The sequence below is a fragment of the Eubalaena glacialis genome, chromosome X, assembly GCF_028564815.1.
Source record: "Eubalaena glacialis isolate mEubGla1 chromosome X, mEubGla1.1.hap2.+ XY, whole genome shotgun sequence".
Taxonomy (NCBI): Eukaryota; Metazoa; Chordata; class Mammalia; order Artiodactyla; family Balaenidae; genus Eubalaena; species Eubalaena glacialis.
The window spans coordinates 81811571-81818402 of record NC_083736.1 but is presented as its reverse complement, the minus strand read 5'-3'; the positions used below and the strand labels follow the sequence as shown (position 1 = coordinate 81818402).

Below are 6832 nucleotides of genomic sequence, written 5' to 3'. Positions count from 1 at the left end.
GAACAGACAACTTGCATGTCCCAGGCAGGCAGAAAGCTAAGCCAAGTTCTTAGGACCTGAAATGAGACAAGCAAAAAGGAAATAGCTATTCTTGGGAGAGAAAAGATCAATAACTAGGTCTGGATTTGGAAAGGAACATGAAATTTTATTTTCCTCTCCCAACTGGGCACTACAGAAAGAAATTCAGGAGACCTGACTTTGTGATAAGAATTCTCAACATTTTCTGGATCCTGCCAATTTTTCCAGCATCTCCTCTGCAGGTTCTGGTATCTACCAGAATTTGGCAAGTTTTTTTTTTTTTTTCTCTTGGCTGTTTAAGGGAATAAAGTAGCAGTTTACCAGGAAATCATTCAGACTCTTTTCATCTCTAGTAGGGGCCCATATGGGAGCTCTCTTTGGAGGTAGATATAAGGGCATTCAAGTTAATGTTGAAGAAACTGCACAGGGCCTTTGAGGAAAATCTCCTTTCCAGTGTTTCAGTTGATTACAACTGAGATATCAATTCCTGGGCCAGTGTTTTGGTGATGGACCTCCTAGGAGGGTGTAATAGGGGAGGCCTAGGTGTTGTTCTAGATACCTTCTGTGTGTTTAACTTTTGTTATTTTTGTAGATATAGCTTCTGGAACCATAGTTCTTAGACACAAAATAGGCAAGTGTGTCAGAAGGTGGTGCACTTGTCTCTTTGGAGCATAAGGGTCCCAAGCCTTGGGTCTCTTGGAGCCAAATTGATACCAAGGGGGATATGCCACTGGTTTCAAGGTTGTGTAGTGTTGGACAGTGTACCTCACTGCATGAAAAGTTTCTTGAGTTTGGCAGGTGACCTACTGTAAATTGAACCCATTCTGTGACCGACTTATCTTAACACAGGAGTCTTAGAGTTAGGTGATAAGTGCCTTAATAGCTTTTAAGTGCTTGACAAATGTCCACCATTTTTGTGACTTTTTGGCTTCTGAGCTTCTCATTAGCAATAGGTTTTATGTACCCTAAACAAGACAAATAAACATGTGCACCATAACACACCAGCAGTAATCAAGAGATGTTACTGTGGCCTGGCCTAAAGAAGGCCCGGTGCACACCATCAATTCCCAACATAGAACCTGCAACTGGGGAAAAGAGTGAACCAGCAGACCCCAAAGATGGATACTGTGGACTGATTCCAAACAAATGGGAAACTTCAGCTGCTACCTGCAGTTCCTAGCATTGAATCTGGGAAAGGATTCCAAGCAACTGGGGAATTATAGACTAAACTGACAGCAGTTCCCAGCATGGAATCTGGGACAGAACCAAGGGCTGGGGTTTTCCATTCAAATGGGGGAGTTGTGGGCTGAACCAAGGGCTAGGGGCTTGTGTTTTGACTGGAACCATCTGCTAGTTCAGGCTTTCCTAGACTGGAAAGCCAATTAGATCGAGAACTTGAAGCAAAGTGAGTAGAGCTCAGAAGAGAAATTTCCTCACAGCTTTTGGAAATGACAAGAAAGACAAAGAATGCAAAAGGTTCACAGGTATCAGTGCCTGGGTTTCTCTTTGACCCCCAAGCTGTCAGAAGTCTCCTTCAGTCCTGCTGCTCCCACCAAATCTGTTAAAAAAAAAAACTGTATTCAACTGAATAAATTTACAATCTAATTGACTTTATTTAATGATACTAAATCAGGTAGCATCCTACTTTAGCAGATAAAAAGAAGCTCTGAGAAGCTGTATAATATGGAAGATTTTATAGGCAGAAGGAGGCAGGGCAAGGAAGTTATTCTAGCAAAGAGTGAAATGTTTCAGATAGAGTCACCTTCTTTTGGGAAAAGGTGGTGGTCTATGAGGCAGATTACCTCACTAGTGCTGACCAGGTACTTCCAGATTGACTGGTTAAAGATCACACTTCCGGGAGAGGCTGAAATTGCAATTTGGTTAGGTATTAAATCTTGGTTTACTGATGGGGGCTTAGCACAAGTGACTCCATTTTGAGCCTATTGTTTCTTTTTTTAACAGGTATAAGAAAAAAAAAAAAAGCTGTGGGAGTAATGGATATGCCCACTATCTTAATATTGGTGATGGCTATAAGGGTGTACACATATGTCAAAACTAATCAAATTGTGCATTTAAATGTATACAGTTTATAGTATGTCAATCACATCTAAATAATGTCACTTAAAAAGAAAACTATCAGTTATGTGTTACTACAATCATAAAACTAGGTAATTGCATAAAGATTCCCTGGAGTAATACTTTGGATTGGATAGTAAGAGAATGCTTCGCTGTGCCTTTTAAAATGAGACTTAAATGGTCAAAATAAGCAAATTAGGAAATGTCATTTTTCAAGCAGAGATATAGCTAATTTAAAGGTCATAGACAAAACTACCTGTTGTGGTTGAGGAACATAAAAATGTTAGGGTAGAATATTGTATTGAGAAGGAGGGTGGTAGTATATAAGTTTAGAAAAGTACTGGTCAGATCTTATGAAAGATGTTGTAGGGCATGGAAAAGGGTTGTTTCACCCCTCCCCAGGTGTAATGGGAAGCCATTGACAGGTTTAAATAATAAATTGACACATGACCTCTTTCTCTTTATAAACATCTAAAATTATGTTTATTAGTATCATCCAGGACCCAGATGTTCAGTATTCCTCCTGAAATTATACATAAACAAATGCAAACGGATAGAAACCATCTCAAGATTTATATAACAAAACAGCACTACATCACAAAAGCATGTAAAATTACAAGAAGGATATTTTAAAACATTTGGCACTTGAAGATAATGATAATGACAATCTCAAAACACAGAAAATTGCCAAAATACTCCCTAAATTGTTAAGCAGAAAAACATATAATCCTAATAAATGACAGTTTGGGTTTTATAATTCAAAATTGAATTTGAACAAATTAGATAATTGGTACTGAGGTGCAAAGTTTAAGTTTCTGCTTTTCTCATGTTTATTTGATTTGTAAAGGGGTAAATCACAATATAGGAAAATATACACTATTTTAAGTGTGACATTATAATCTTAAAAGATAACCTAATTAATTAAAAGAACTACTTAACTATAATGGAGAATCTCAATTTTCCTAAGCAGTCCATATTTAGATAAATGGAAAAAGACATATACAGCCAACACTTTCATAGAACCTTCCTTGGGAGTGATATCAACAAAAATTTTAATATGGCAGTCTTGAATTTAGGCCCAAACTTTTGTAGATACATTGTTAGTTCTCTTTTAATGTGAAAACTACAAATATAACTGCTATTACATAGTAATAGGAATTAAAGAATGTAGAGTACTTATGTAAAGATAAGAACATACTTTTCTACTAGTCCTTCAAAGACACACTTTTAAAATGTTTGATTCTCATATTCCCATACTGTGAGTAATTGATTACTCTTCACTTTGTAAAGTCACTGGGCTATATGAAATTTGATTATTTTGATTTGAAATTCAGTTGTGAATGAAAACATTCTCAACTTTTATGATTCCCATTGTAAGTATGCAGGGTATGTAGACAAAATGTTTTTTTTTTAATCAGCTAGCTATATGAAAAGATAAACATTGTAATAGTCTATGTGATCAAACATGTGCAAAAGAAAAAAACTACCCTTCAGGAAGAAAATTTATAGACCTATGAAAGTGATAAGAACACATTTTTAAAAAGTATTTACTTTGAACCATTCAGAATGTCAACAAAACTGTTGCATTATTTTTCAATTACAGTTATATTCAGTTAACGGAACAACAATTATTTCCTACATGCTGCATCAGAGGTAACTGAAGATAAAAAAAACTACCATCCCCATATATAACTAATTTTTGCTGTAAACCAACGAGAACCTGCTTTCCTTGTCAATTTAGAGCTCCACACGGTACCAAGCAAGATTAGTGGCTATTAAAAATACCACTAGGACAGTTCTATCTAAAGACACATTTGGTAGCATGTTAACTATACAAGAAAGACACTGCACATTTTAAAAACAAATCTTAAACAGGTTTACATTTCAGTTTTTGTTTTTGTTTTTTTTTTTAATTTAAAAGGTGTGATTTGTGTACAGGGAGGTCAAAACGTTTCTAGACAAGAAAAAAAATATTAGAGCTAACATTCATCATCATTTCCTTCATTATCATCTTCATCTTCCTCCTCCTTATCTTCTTCTTTTTCCTGCTTATTTTCAGTCTTGAAGACTCTACCTTTTTTTTTTTTTAATGACATCAGGCTTTCTTTAACTTGGTATGAAGTAATATCCTTTTCCTATTTTTCTCTTACCTCAGCAACCCTCTTTTCATAAGTCTGCCTGTCATCTGAAGCAATATTATTCCACATTTCTCATTTTCTTTGCAACATCACCAATGAACAGGGCAGGGTGTTCTCCTTTGATTTTGGGGTAACACTCAGAACAAAACAAGAAAAAGGTCAGCAGAAGCCCCTTGGGTGCACTGGGATCCTTGTACTATTTTTTTTTCTTCTTCTTCTTTAAGAGGGATAGAGGTTTTTCATTTCCCTTTCATAATGGGCCTTGTCTGCCTTAGCCATATTTTCAAATTTTCCTTTTTTTCAATAGATATGTGTTCTACCTTTGTAGGCATTTCTTAGAAAACACTGAGAAGCTGACTGAAGCATCTGGATGATGCTTCTTGTGCTCTTCCAGGCAAGTTTGCAGTAGGAATGCATATGATTACTTTTTGCCTCTCAGCTTATTAGAATCTTTATTGACTTTGTTTAGTTATTTTTTTTTATCAAGACACAGAGTCATCCAGTGCCTGTCCTGATCTCACATGCCCTGGAGCTATCTATATGGAAATTAATGGACTTCAATGAATGTGAGAACTCATTTATTTTTAAAAAAGTTCACATAGGTAGTTGTGTGGAGAAAGCAGTATAGGATATCATAAATGGAAACAGTGAGACCAGTTAGGAATCATAGTCTACGTGACAGATAATACTAACTTAGATTAGAAGGCTAGGCCTAGAAGTAGATATAAATGGAAAAATTTGGGGGTATATTGTGGAGGCAAAGTCTATAGTATTTGTGGTTTATTGGATGTGGGGGTGTGAGAGAAAGGAATAAATAAAGGATGTTTTCTCTTTTCCCTTTTCTTGAGACCCCAGTTGGATGGTGGTAACACTTGATGAGGTGGGCAGACCTTGGATAGGGCAGGTGGGGTGAGGAGAAATCCTGTTATCTTTTTGACATGTTAAGATTTAAATTCTTATTAGATATCCACAGGAGATGTCAAGTAGACGATTAGATAAATGAATCTAGAGATTAAGAGAGAAGCCAGAGTTAGTATAAAAGGTTGGGAATCACAAGATTATGAATGGTAATTAAAGCCCTGGGATAGGAAGAGATTATGTGAAGAAGGTGGAGATACAGAAAAGAAGAAGCCCTTGAATGGATCCCTTAGAAACGCCAATATTTAGAAGTCAACCAGGAGAGGAGAATTCATCAAAACAAACAAACAAGCAAAACAAACAACTGATAAAGCGCTGCTTGTGAGGTTGAAATAAAACCAGGAGAGTTTGGTATTTGAGTAGCCAAGAAAGGAAAGTGTTTCCACAAGAATATTACAACAACTGCCTCAAGTGCTACTGAGGGAGCACAGAATAACAATTATAATAGACAGAAAAGAGGACATAATTTGAGTATCTGGAGATTAATACTATAAACATCTCTTTCAAGAAGTGTGACTTTGAGAGGATAGAGAAATGGATGGCAGCTGAAAGTTAATGTGGGGTCAAGAGTAGTTCGTTTCATGATGGGCACTATAACTTTGTCTCTTACTCCAGATATTTCCATAGCCTACTTTCTTCCCAAATATTTGCTCAAATATTTTCTTCTCAATGAGACCTATACTGACAACCCACTTGAAACTTGAACCATTTCTCCAACATTTTCAAATACTCTTACCATGTTCTATTTTTTCCTTAGCACTTATCATCCTCTAACTTTTTGTATGTTATATTATGCATATATACATTATATTTTATACATAATATATACTTTGTATAGTATATACTTTGTTCAGTTACATATTATGTTTGTTGTTTATTTTACCTCCTCCATTAAAGCAGATATTTTTATTTTATTTGTTTACTACTATATACTTGGCACTAGAAAAAATATAATAAATAGAGAGTAATAAATGTTTCTTAACTCACTAAATTAATGAATGATCTCAACATGATTTATGGTGATAGGAATTATCTAATAGGGAAAACAGTTGATGATACAGAATAGGAGACATTCATAAGAGTGAATTAGTTGAGAATGTGAGAATAAATCAGATTTAAAACCAAACAAAAATGTTGTGGCCTGCTGTTGAAGCATGAACACTCCATCTATATTGACAGAAATTAAGAGCAGAGTATTTGGTTACAGATGCATCTAAGTTTGTTAGTGGAAAGATAAGAGAGTCATCAGATCATTTCTATTTGTTGCTTGAAATAAGAAATAGAGCCATCATATCAGACTGAAAATAAACTAATATTGGTGGTTTGAGGAGAGACTAGAAGGTGTGAAATTGTTGTTCTGGTAAAAGGAAAATCCAAGATATTGGAGAAAAAAAGTAGAATTACTGGGTAGTGCTGAGTATGCATTTGAGTTTTGTGAGCACTACTGGTGTTTCTCACATACATCAAATTTCCCAAAGAGTAGAATTCCCAACTCCATGTCAACTAGAAAATTTTTAGTATTGCACACCCGTTCTGTGTCACTAGTTCCCTTGTGACCTACAAATAATAGGCTGTCTTTTGAGTACTAAAACTCAAACTTATGAGAAGGTAATATTCAGTTGTACTCTTTGGGTTTGATTTTATACCCTTTCTTCTTCCAAATATCTTTCTCTCCTGCCTTG

The 6832-nt window shown here is 35.5% G+C and overlaps 1 pseudogene; it reads right to left on the bottom strand.

Annotated features, from left to right (window-relative positions):
- Positions 1-4073: 4073 nt before the first annotated feature.
- Positions 4074-5917, bottom strand: LOC133081831 (high mobility group protein B1-like; annotated as a pseudogene).
- Positions 5918-6832: the final 915 nt, after the last annotated feature.